This window comes from Coturnix japonica, chromosome 5 (assembly GCF_054131305.1).
Source record: "Coturnix japonica strain WE chromosome 5, WE-NBRP24, whole genome shotgun sequence".
Lineage (NCBI taxonomy): Eukaryota > Metazoa > Chordata > Aves > Galliformes > Phasianidae > Coturnix > Coturnix japonica.
In genome coordinates, this window is record NC_140667.1 from 29,363,892 (window position 1) to 29,376,204 (window position 12,313).

The window sequence follows — 12,313 nt, forward strand, 5'->3', positions numbered from 1 at the left end:
TAGTCTACAGTCTAGATTGTACAGTGGTGTGATAAGAAAGGATGAAGAGTCACACACTAATTACAAAGAGGTCCATAAAATCATTAGTATTTTTGACAAAGTTCATGTTATTTGTTAGAAGTCCAAAAGATCCTTCATTACACCTAAAGTTAAATTCTATTTGGTCTTAATCTATCACAATTACGATAATTGACACAAACAGATGACTAGTGCACTTTTAGGGAAATCAAATTACAAAGTCAACAATTAGGAAAAAAGAATTTCCTTAGGAAGCAATTAGAAGGACTAAAAACACATTGCGTTCAGCTCACATCTATGAGTCAGACTTGTTTATGATTAAGAGTTTGTTCCTACATAGCTGTAACTTAAGCACCTACAAAGGAATTGCAGACAATTCCTAGGAAGGTTTTACGGATTTTTCCAGTCACAGATAATAGTTTACAAGAGAGAAAGAAAAGGCTGATAAAGATATTCAGACAGTTTATGGACTATTTTATACAAGAAAAAAAATAACTAAACTGCTGCACTGAAAACTGTATCTTTCTGCAAATTGATGAAATAACCAGGTTTTATAAATTATGTCATTCTTAGTGCATCCAGACTAATTCTTACTCAAATCTTGTTGATGCTTCCCACTGTCTGAAATTAGTACACAGAAAAGTGTAGCAAGTTTAACAACCATCAGGAGTATCAGACTTCAGCAAACATCCTAGTGGGAAGAAGACAACAGTAGGGCATCTTGTATATCTTTCTTATCAGTCTGAGACTTCTCCTGTGATAAACAATATTTCTTTAAGTGACCAGATGTTTCGGAACACTAGCAGTGATACTGGTCAGGATACCCCAACAGAGGGAGAACTTCTGATGAAAAAGAAAATGTGACAAGTAAAAACTTGAAGTTAGAAAGCTCTTCATGGGGCCATGGTCTACAAAGTAATCAAATGTAAATTAAGAGGCATTTCCTTCCAAAAAAAAGTGGGAAAAAAGAGATAAGCAGAAAATATTTTTACAGAAGCTGAAGAGTTAGAAGCGATAAAGTTTCAGCATTCATTGGCTGCCTCTTGAAAATAATTTACATCAATACCTAAAAGCTTCTATGCAAGGGATAGCATACTCTCCTAGCTGCTTTAACTGGACATAAATGTTTGGTGTACATTTCTCATATTAGTGTGGGTGACAGCCAGCATCAGTTTCTCATCCTGCAAATCAATTAAGAACATACAACTTGCACTTGGCTACAAGACAGGAACAAGGAATTTGAGTAAGAAAGGATGTAATGCAAGTTACTTATCAACAGTTAATTTTATTTGTTTAAAAGAGCCACAATGTTAAATTAAGCATCACTTCTAAAATCAAAGCTTGGGGGTCTGAATTAGAAAGGACAAAAGTCACACCCTTGAATTCCTGTATTAAGTGCATTCTCCCACCTTAATGGCAAATAAACATGGAAACCTTCATTATCCAGATAAGTACAGACTTGATTTCAAGATGAACTCTTAGAAGCGAGTAGTTCAAAACCTCCCCCACAACCTCACTCCTCACACACAAATCCAAAAGCAAACTCAATCTACTCAGACACTGAACTTTAGCTGACATTTTTTTTCCCCTATCATCATCCTCCAATTGCTTTGATGTTAGAGATTACACTGAAATATGATTAGAAGGGATGCTGGAATTGTGCCCACCTCTCCTCCCAGGGTTTCTGAGAGAGATGTGAATAGAGCTTTCAGACTCTGGCTAGAGATTAAAGACTCCAAAAATATTAAGTGTGGAAACGTGAAAGGTTCCCAGTGCTTTCTGTATCAGGTAGGACCCTCATAGTTTCTTGGTTTTTTTTAGTGCAATGCTTCCATGAGTCAGAATCTCCTCAAATAAAAAAGTTATAAAAAACACCTTTTGCATCAGGTGTCTACATCTATTTTGTAAGGAAACCCAATAATAGATGTTTTTTGCCCACTTCTTCAACTGAGATTAAATAATATTAAAAATAATAAAAGTAAAAACATGTTATTCTATGAGAAAATTACCCTGAGAATATATTTCAAGACATTTCCTGGTAAATATTAGTGGGATACAAATATTTGTGAAGGAAAAGAACTGCTTATATTTCTCAGTCCCCACTGGTTAACTTGGTGAAGAAAATATTTATTCCACCAAGCTCAGTACACATTTTCTTATGGAAGCAGACTGATTTCTTGTTCCTAATCCAGTGACTGCCTGGATCACAACCATAATGAAAACAGAGAGAAATGAATTCCTTGCCCTTTCCAGAAGTCATTGAAAACTCCCTAAACTCTCTTGACCAGCTCCTGTCTTCTGTATCATTGTAAAAAAGAAAAAATTACTGAAAATAAGATTGGTTGCATAAAGAACACATACTTTGAAATAATTAACAAGTAATTAAAATCCCTTTATAGGGTCAGATAAGCAAAAGAAATAAGCCTCCAGTACAAACACAACCACATCCAAACAGGTAAAGACTTACCACCTAGCAAAGCAGAGCACCTCAAAAACAGAAACAGCAAGATAGCCAAGGAACAAAACCTTCAGTAATTAGCCAAGACAGAAAGATAGAAAGATTTTCCTACAGCTCAGGATTGCTGAAAACATCATGGAGTGCTGAGAAACTCATTCTACCTCCTTCCTACCTACTAACATTCACAAAAGAAACAAAAGTTCCTGCTCTGTTTCAACCATGTTTTAACAGTACTGGCTGCACCACTGGTCTTTCCTCAGTGACAACTAGACAGATCAATACAATGGGAAAAGGCACTTCACCAGAAGCACAAAAGCAGAACAGCGAACACAACAGAAAAGTACTATAAATAAAGGAAATATTACTTACCACTCTCAGAAGATTCCAGGTACACAGGGGAAAGCTCTACTAGAAAGGAATCTCCAAAAGGAGCTCCTTCCCTAGTGGCAGTTGCCCTTAAATGGGGTCCAAGAGAGGTGCAACCAGGCTCCAACCCTTCCGGTCACACTGGAATTGCCTTCACCTGTGCTCCCAAGGCTGACTGTTCTTTCCCCAGGTGGTTCAATCAGTGGTTCAGGCCAAGACTCAGCAGTTCTCAAACATCCTCCTAAATGGAATAGCATTATACCACTTTCAAGCTGGGATGCTACTCACATCAAAAGGAGGCAGTAATCTAAAGCAACCTGTCATCTTTCTGGGTAGTAACATTTGATGTTCTTCTAAGATGAATTCCACTGCTGTGCATCCAGCAGTAAGATGAGAAGAATATTTAATCCAGCCTTTGCTTGTATTAACTTGGAATTATCATTATTTTACAAGTAGTGCACAAGATTTCATGCCATATAAAATGATATTAAAAACAGTTTTACATTCAAATCTTAGCTCTGCCATCAAGTACCCTCATTCAATAAAGACAGCACTTAAAATGCTATACCTTACAATATGATGGTATGTACTATTGCTGAGGAGAAAAATAATCCATGTGGGATCCCAGCTTTTTTTAACAGGCAAAAGCTGGAACTGAATTCTGTGAGCTATAGATTTCACAGCCCCAATAAAAGCCTTCACAGGATACCACTGTTCCCTTAATCCACACTCTCACATCATTTCTCACATTTTGTAGAGTCAACAAAGAAGAAATACCTAACAACTTTTCTTTAAGAGCTGTAACAACCAGAAATAAAATTACTGAAGTAACCATTAGCTAACAATCTATTAAGTACAGCATGTAGAGGATCTGCTAAATTACAGTTTGAAACGATTACTGAGCACCTGGTGGGAAGGCAGGGTCAACTCAGGGGAGCTCAGCTGCATGCAATGCACTTGAGTGACTGGAAGGGGTGGAGTCAGGATCCACCCCTTCCCAGACTTATTTTAAGAGTTGGTAGTGGGGGATAAGGATAATTCTGTTGGAGGTTCATGTGTGCCTGAAGCTTTTTGAAGGTAAGTTTTATTGTTGTGCTTTTTTTTTAAAATTTTTGTGCTTATGGCTGTAGTATTTGAGCAAATCTTGTCTTGCTGTAGTCTCAGTCCTTGTTGCTGTGCTTTCCATCATGTTACAGCAGTTTATAACTTTTTTTGTTTGTAATTGAGGTATTAAAAGTGAACTTTCTTTGGTCTAATTGAAAATCATGCTTTATCCAATTACTACAGGATAAAAATAATGATGAGTAGGGCTTGTTAAGAAAACAGCATTAATCCTCAGTTTTGGCTATCTGCCAGCGTAAAGCTCCTCAAATTAACATTTATCAATACTGTAGGGCCTGTTTTAGGAACAAAAAAGTTTCTAAAGTTACAAATCTATTGTTCTTTTGGGACTTTACTTTTTTCATAACAAGGGTAATAGGGACTATCTCTTCATAGTTTATAAACTTTGTAAGCATAAAATGTAATGTAATGACTCTTTCTGTTGTATATGTAGTTTTTTCTGTTTGATGTCTTAGCATAAGTCTGAGATAATTCCGTAATGATCCTCTCAGATAGGAATCTCAGAGCAGCACTGAGAGTAAAGTTAGAGTGAAGGAACTAGAGTCAGCCTTCTGAATTTTATGCATAACTCAACTAGTTGTTTTCTGTATCTAGTCAAGATCAAATAATTTATCAGAAACATGGAAGTTTCAGAAGAAAAAAGTTAGAGGAAAAAAAAAGTGCTGCTCTTGTTACCCAGCCAGTGGTGTCCTAACTATTGCTTCCAAGTGACTTTTCATATGTAGGAATTTTTTATCATTTTTTATGCTAAAGGCAGTGAAAAGCTGAAGCTGAGCCCCTGGTACAGCTTTGAGCAAGAGACTGGATTAAAGAACTTCTGTGAGTTTTTTTTAAACTTTCATGATTTTATGAGAAATTTTGTGCTCTGGAAAGGTACTTGCTTAGTATTGTGACCTACAGACCAAAAGTAATCGGAGTAGTAATTAAAGAAAAAAATCCAACATAACTACTCACATATCTACATTAAGTATGATCAGTGTTATTAATGAGTTGGTTTTTTTGTGCTTGTTCAAGATTTTCTTCTTTTCAAAACAAGTCGTATTTTTCAGTTATGACTTTTCTGAGTGGTACAGCATAGTCTGTATTCCCTGGGGGAGGACAAAAAAAGATAAATTATCAAATATTTTGTGTATATGCAGCGTGCTTCAAACTCATGGAAGTTTTCTTTTACTTGTGTGCAACTCATAGATTTGCAGAGCTAAATCCTTGAGAAGAGCTAAACTGGGGCAAGGACAAAACAAAAGCATTTCAAAGAAGCAAGGAAAACAACTTCCTCACACAGGTTAACAAGGTCATTTGAATAGAAGTTAGGCTCCTTCAGTTGTTGGATAAATGTTGGGTTATTTATTTTACAAACATATAGAAAGAAGTGGAAAACCAGGCAGTTACATTGCCGCCTTCTGCTTATAAATGAATCAGAAGGAAGCATGTTAAGATTAGGAACCTATTAAGAAAAGTAAGTATACTCAAAGAGCTGCTCCTGAAGTGCTGACTACTTGGATTTCTGAGCAGGCAGATATTGAAATACATGCTAGTGCAATATATCTTGAAATAAAGTAAATAAGCTGGAGTGAAAATTAGGCTTACAGTAAGAAATGTGCATGTTACTTTTCCTACCAGTGGGCACCACTGCAGTTCTAAGCTTGATTTACCTAAGGTCTGAAGTTAACTTTAGTGTGTGTCTAAGGTTTGTACTGTTATTCTCCCTATAAATCTTGACCTTACACATGAAGTAACTAGCTAGAGAGACAAGCTCAAAATCTGTCCTAATTAGCAGCAATGAAAATAGTAACCCCACAATGCCGAGGAGCAGGCTTGCAGGCACAGTCTAGCTAAGTGGATGTCATGGGTTAAATGCCTAAAAAGCTAGATATTAGGTGCTGAACTTTACTGAATCTGGCCCTTAATTTCTTTTCTTTTGTCTTTTTTCTTTAAAAAAAAAAAAAAAGCAAATTAAAGTAATATTGACTGCTTGGAAATAAAGTTGTTCCTTAAATCAGCAGGTGCAGACACAGATATGCTTCCTCTCCCATGAGTCACCCTAATTGCTTTAAACAAAGGAAACATACAAATTAAACATAATTTTGGGGAGGGGAGAAATAGTTTTTTCAATGAAGATTTGGTAACACCCGATTTATTTTACTTGTATAAGTTTTGGATTAAAATACATGTATGATAAGATAGGATTCCAGCAATTGAAAAGATATTGCCATGAAGATTCCGTGTCTGCTCCACCCTGTCCCATATAAGTGTTAAAATGAACAGCAGCAAGAAGGCATATGTGCTCTTAAAACAATTTCATCTATAAATGCAGTAGACTAAAATGGCCCACCACTCTGCACACAGTGAGAACTATGAGCTCACAAAAGCTATGATGGTACCATCTGAAAACTTTCAGTAATTTAGGATGTCCAAGAGATATATGCAGTTTCTTTGAGTATAAACTTGAAAATCATAATGCCTACAAGAACATGAAAAGATAGGTAATTTCTTGGAATTGTATTTCATGCTGATAAGCTAAGGGGCAGTGTCTGTTTTACTTCATAATTTTTCAAAGGGCAGGTGTTATAAAACTAAATTAAGAACACCACAATACTTGTCCTGCAGGACTTTCTCAAATAGAATTTTTTTATCAGTGGAAAATGTTCTACATGGCATTTTAGAAAATGTTAGGAACTTTTTTCATCACAAATTCCTTCTTGCACAGATAATACAGAGGTTTTCTTAAGGTCTACTATACTAGAACCAAAACTGTAAAGATAGCTGTTTTCACAAGTTTCTTGTACTAACCATACGTGTGATATTTCTAGTGATAATTTCAGTGGCAGCAGAAAGTGATGAGTGCTTCACACCTGAAAATGTTTCCAAAAATAAACAGTAGAGTGTAATACTGTAAAAATGTTTGGGTTGCTGCTCTGATATTTATATAAAGAATGTTTATTTTCATAATTTGGTTTAAAAAAAAAATCTTCTCTTGCCTTTATAGAACTGTCATATATTTCAGTAAGTTATAAAATCAAAGAGTAATACATACAATATGTAGTACAAATTTCATTATGTATTGCAAAAGATAAATGTGCACCATGAAAAATGTAATTAGTTATACAGCCTAAATGCATCACAGAAGCTGACTTTGCTTGCAAAATTCTGTAGAAAGGGTTCTCGAGCAAAGAATGAATGCTTCTACCTAACTGAAAAATGAAGTAGATAAGGCTAATTTTTTTACTTCATGAATGAAGACCAAATGAAAGTAAGAGATGCTCCTTTGTGAAAGCACTCACCTTAAAACAGTATTTTGAGGAGCTTTGAACCAGTACATTTATTCCTCACCATGTTGAAATCTACAAGCAGGTACATACCAGGGAAATGAAAAGTATAGAAGGAAGATTGAATGGGCAGTAACCACTGCCTTCTATTTTCATGAAGATATATGAAATGAGTAGGAAGACAAATATTCCCACAGAAATTTGTGTGGAATATCAATTTTAAGAAATTGAATGGGGTCAGAAGTGTTGGCTCGTTGCCTGTATTTGCTGACTTTTCTGTATGAGTTTGGCAGGGAACTTCATTAACTTCTTAACAGAGACTTTTGCTACTTCAAGAACGTCCAAACATGCTTCATTATGAAAGGGATTTATAAAACCCATGCTGATTATAGCCATGGGAGCTTTTTTACAGAAAAAGCAGTAGCTGGACAGGTAAGATTCCTAGAATTTCAGTTAGAGTGTAAATGAGAGCAGAATGGGAAAAGACTCATTAACTTTTCCCAAGAAAGTCCCTATTTCTCTCTTTGACATGTCAATGCCTGAAAGATCACTTGAATCAAAGAGTATTTTGGGGGTTATTACAGCTTTAGGCTTGAAAAAGGGTGCTCAAAATTTCTAAGGCAAGTCATTAGAGTATATTTGAACTACAGAACATCATTTAGAGTACTCAGCTACTCAACAGTTAAAACAAATCTGCAACTAGATTGCATTTTTATTAAAGCTATTTTGGTGATGTACACTTGAAATTAGATTCCAAGTGAATTAATGTGCTAAAATGGAAAGTTTAAAAATGTTTGACTTCACTTCTAAGGTAAATATTACAAATAAATAAAGACTGTATTGCAACTTTGATTACCAATTTGCACAGAATTTTAGCAGAAATCAAGTTTGTGAAATCCTCATTTTTTTTAAAATGTTTGAAAATGTTATGATGTAAAGTGCACTTAATTGTATCAAGGCTATGCATTCTGCTTTGTAGAAGTGATTCATGACACAAGGGGAGAAATCATTGCTTGGCCAAATGTCCCAAGAGCCCATCTTGGAACAGCAGTTAATTCAAAAGGCAATGTAAGTCAGCCCACAAGAAACAAAAGCAAGGGGCAGATGAGAGAAAGAGCAGAAACAGAAATCTTTAAAAGTTAGGGAAATGTAAGTATTTATTTAGGAAAGCCCTTCATAACATTCTCTGGAATGTTTACTGAGTATTTATGTGTCAGTTTTAAGATTTAGTTACAAGGTAGCAAGGTAGTGCAGGAAGCATCCCAAGCAGCTGCATCTCTTCAAGTCGCCCTGCCTAGAAATGAGGCACTTGAATAGTGATGTGACCATTCATTGCGAAGGCAAACCCCAGGCCTGCTTCCCAGAGTAAGATATCTAAAGCCATTCATACAAAGTGCACTACAGCCTGGTAAATGTTGTTGCCAGGGCTATCAATAGGCCACATGGCTTGTATTAACCTCATAAGATTTCAGGAACAGAATTAATCAGATTCTGTCATAAACTGTTGTGGCCAGCTGGAAGTTTGGTTTTAGCTTGTTTATTTTAACAGCAGTTTTTCTAATGAGTATTAGCCTGTGCCTAACTTGTTTTACTTTTGCTTATCTTCGCATGCTCTAGGCATATAAAAGCTATGCCCTAACCATAGCTTTTCTGTAAATATGATCTTTTAAAATTTTATTTTTTGTTTAAGTAGTAATAATTAACTCTACACAAATGATGTAGTATAGAAGAATAGTGTTATGGTATTATAGCAGACAACACAGAATAAAGGACACTGAATGCTACATGAGAAATTTGTGAGCTAAGGGACTATGGAGACATGCTGGAGGTCCCAGGGCTATAGCCAATTTGCCAGTGGTCAGATATGCAGGTCTGCAGCTGGATGAAACTAGTATTAGGGGTAATAAAGAGAACAAAGAGCTGGTGTTCAATATATTTCAAACATTCAATAACCATACAGTGAACTTTCATGCAGCCTGCCCTATTCCTGGATCAGTTTCCACTTCAACTACTGTATTTCACAGAATCATAGAATTACCCAGGTTGGAAAAGACCAAACTAAGATTTGCTTCACTGTATGTCCAGTATGCTTCATCTGAGAAGTTATGACCACAATCAGCAGAAGTATTACCAATCTACCTATGCTTCAGAAACTGGACAAAGGCATCATTGCTGCAGAATTCAGGATTCAGGCTCAGGTGCACTCCTAGACTCATCTAAATCTGCACTGAGTGAGACTTTTTTTTTCCCCCCACCCCCCAGTCTTTCCCTGAGTCCTGATTTCTGTGGGGAAGGAAATACAGACTTGTAAAGCAAAAAATAGAATCAGGTCAGAGATCTGGCAATGTGTCCTGCATAACCACCATTCTCTGAAGTACATTTATTCATAACTTAAATATAGTCTAGAAGACACTGTAAGGTGATGTCATCAACTGAGTAGTGTCTAAAGATGTTTCAGGCTTCAGGACCAAAATGAGTAATGATGCAACAAGCAGACCTCACACAAAATGCAGCTGCAAGTATTCCATTTTAATGTAATTGGAAGAGGTGTCCATATTTTACTTATAAGAGCTGATAGGTATCTTCTAGAAAATGAAAGAGGCAGCATAATATTTCCCTCTCCTGAAGGACCTGAAGTATGTGCCCATATTTCCTAAGAGCTTGGGCAGGCTGGAGAATACTTCTCTGTAACTAATCCCTGAAGTAAATGGAACATTTTCATTGCAAAAACTCTCTCCTTCTTTAAATGCTGCTGTCTCAAGTATAACTTCTGCTTTATTATAATAGGACCGATCTTATTTATGAGCTTTGACTCATCATTCTGCTTATTCTACCTTCCCTTCCTGTTGGAGATGTGGGTTGTTTTCATGCAGAAGGGAATAAAAGATTTGCAGGGTGAGAAAGCTACCAGGAAAGTGAGAATCTGAATGAATAAGGGGAGATTTTGTGCTGTGCTCCCAAATCTTTTTATCTGCATTTTAAATGTCAACACATGCTTCATACAGAAAGTAGAAACACTGAGGTAAACAGAGACTGAAATCTTCTGAGTGCCAGGATACTCCCTAGAAAATCAAATTTCCTTTGAGACTTTTTCATCCTATAATAGAGTCTGCAATTTCTTTTTTTCTTTAGAATGGAGCAACAGCAAGCTGTCCTTCCATGGCAGCCAATATATTCTGAAAGTTAGTTTATTCAGGGTTCTGTTAAGCAAAGTTTTGAATAATGCTGGTGAGGAAGATTGTACCACTGCCATGAGCAACCTCTTCCAGCATTGAATGGTTCTAATCCTGAATAATTTCTTTTTAACCTGCAGATGGAATTCCCCCTGAAGCAACTTGTACCCATTACCTCTTTTGTCACTGTGTACATAGGAGAGTATATCCTGCTTCCCTAGAGTTACCCTTTGTACTGTGAGACTGTGAGATATCCCCAAGCCTACTCTTGTCTAGGCTGAACAAAATTCCTTCTGCTGATCTTTCTTCTAGGGGAAACTCTTCATGTTTTCCCTTCCACTAACTTATTCAGGAAGCTTAGCTATAGGAGCATACCAAATAACATTACTTCTAAGCGTACAAGGTTGCAAATAAAGAATTCCTTCAAGTGTAGAAGAAACAAATGAAATGTTTTCAAAAATGAAAACAGCTTCTCTTAATTCCCTAAATCAGTTTAAAATTATTTTTAGTAGGTCACCTTCCTTCAGGAAATAAAATCTAGCTTTCAAAGTAAACAGCCTTCAATCTTGCAGAGTGCACACGTGGGTCAGACATGAGCTCTGTGAATAAGTGTGCATGGAGAGAAGGAAAAAAGGAAAAGTTGCATTCTAAGTGAGCTGAACACTGAATTATATTCAATGCTTTACAGTCCATGAAGACACCTTGTGGTGTGATTCAGAATAGCAGGTTTATAACAAAAGTAAGAACAAAACTAGAATTATAACCAATTTTGACATGCATGGGAGCATTTCAACACAAAATATGACTCTCTGTGCTTTGGAGGAAGGCAGAAATACATAGGCAGTGCAGGCAGAAGAGAACGAAGAGTCATAAAACCATGTTGTTGGGATATGGTGCTACAGTATTGCAGCAAAAAAGCAATTTCCTTGTGTTCTTTCTCTACAGGCCAGAATACACAGTAGTAACCTAAGAGCTACATGTTATTTCTGCTCAGTGTTGGATGCATACTGTCCAAACAGCAGGATTTTAGGTTGTATCTCACATTTTAATTCCACTGCAGTTAAAAAATGGCTTATTTAATGTCCATGAACTTGATTTTTGAGAATCGTCTTTTTACTCAAGACAAGTCACCTCTTACAGGCATCTTATAGAGATGATTTCCCTACATACCTGTGGGGGGGGAGGAACCCATGGAAACTAAAAATCCATAATAGGTCCTAAATCCATAATGTTTTTTTAAAAGTTGGCTAATAATACAGGTAGTTCTAGAATTCTCCTTGTTCAATAAAATTCTATATTCTTACTCAGCAAGTTTCTTCTGATCAACAGGAGTAGGACTAAAATTAAGGACCTGGGATGCTTCTTTGTAGCTATAATAATAAAAGAAGACTTTTAGACTTTTGATGTTCATTGTGCACAATGCCCATTACAATTATTACTAAAAAGGCTGCTGGGAATTAATATTACTCATTGTGAACAAGTATGGCTGGTCCATAAATTGATTTAATTCAGTTATAGCTTCTATTCACAGCTGTAATAATTTCCTGCAAGTACCAGCAAGCTCAAGTATACTGCAGTTGCAGCAAATTCTCTTTAACAGTCAAGCAGTGTAGCAGGATAGGGTATTTTCAACAAATTCAGGGTACTTTTATCTGCTGTGACAATTACTAAGGGAAAGATAATTGGCATAGCAGCAGTATTAAAATGGTACCATTTTTACATGTCCCTACACAGATACAAGTTTGTTCCTTACATTACTGGCATTTGTAACTTTCTAACAGTAGACTAATTGAAATACTATTCTCTTTTATATTGTATTATATCATATTGTGCTGTACTCTGTGTCTAAGTAGTATCCTGCAGAGGTGAACTCAACAGCAGTTAATCTGTACTGATGCAGAAGTTTGTTT